Source organism: Polyodon spathula, unplaced genomic scaffold (genome assembly GCF_017654505.1).
Source record: "Polyodon spathula isolate WHYD16114869_AA unplaced genomic scaffold, ASM1765450v1 scaffolds_2625, whole genome shotgun sequence".
NCBI lineage: Eukaryota > Metazoa > Chordata > Actinopteri > Acipenseriformes > Polyodontidae > Polyodon > Polyodon spathula.
The window spans coordinates 25,001-25,780 of record NW_024474094.1 but is presented as its reverse complement, the minus strand read 5'-3'; the positions used below and the strand labels follow the sequence as shown (position 1 = coordinate 25,780).

Genomic DNA, 780 nt, shown 5'->3' with positions numbered 1-780 from the left:
ACCCCAGTCCTATATATAACCTGCTGCTGCAGAGGGCTGTTTCATGGCCTGAAAGCTGCATGGAGGGAGGAAACTCATTGCTTGTGAGATGCTGTGAACCCAGAGCCATAAAGCCACTCTAGATATGCCTGATTCTCTGCTTGCATGAATTGAATGGGGTTGTGGGGTCTCAAATGCTCACAGTGTAGTTTATAAATTAACTGTTGGTTTCACAGACCCTGATTAGCACTAATCATAGACTACTTTGTACTCAAGTTAACATCTAGTTTACCTCAAAGGAGTGTAAAGAGGTTGGCTGGCTGAAGAATCTGCAGTTAGAAGCATTACAGGCAAGCACAATAATTAAAAAAAAACAACTAAACTTTACAATCGGTAATTCGTGTTTTAATAATAAAAAGGAAACAGCTGTTTTGAGGTGCGCGCGTGTGTGTGTGGGTGTGCGCGTGTGGGTGCGGTGTGTGTGTGTGTGTGTGTGTGTGTGTGTGTGTGTGTATATAAGCAGGTGTGCCAGTTTATTTTTGTGATTTATAAAGCTAAAAAAAAAAAAAAAAAAAAAAAGAAAAATGCCAGTGGCATCTGTTGTTTAAAAAAAAAAACACCAGCAAAATAAAACCTACAGCAGGAATATAAAAAAAAAGACCACAAGATTTCAGCAAGATTGCATTACTAGCAGTGCTGTCACTACGCGATGAAGAAATTTCCTCTTGTTGGCACTTATATGTAATTGCGAGTGAGATGTAGTGTTACCCCGAGCGAGCCTCCCAGCTCTGCACACACAGC

At 40.8% G+C, this 780-nt stretch overlaps 1 protein-coding gene across 2 annotated transcripts in view; it reads left to right on the top strand.

Annotated features, from left to right (window-relative positions):
- The first annotated feature begins 575 nt into the window (after positions 1 to 575).
- LOC121310825 (alpha-(1,3)-fucosyltransferase 7-like) overlaps positions 576 to 780 on the top strand; it is a 5,730-nt gene continuing 5,525 nt past the window's right edge. For both annotated transcript variants that reach the window (XM_041243741.1, XM_041243740.1), the window contains exon 1: positions 576 to 780. This exon is cut by the window's right edge and continues 30 nt beyond it. The gene's annotated coding sequence lies outside the window, so the exon portion shown is untranslated.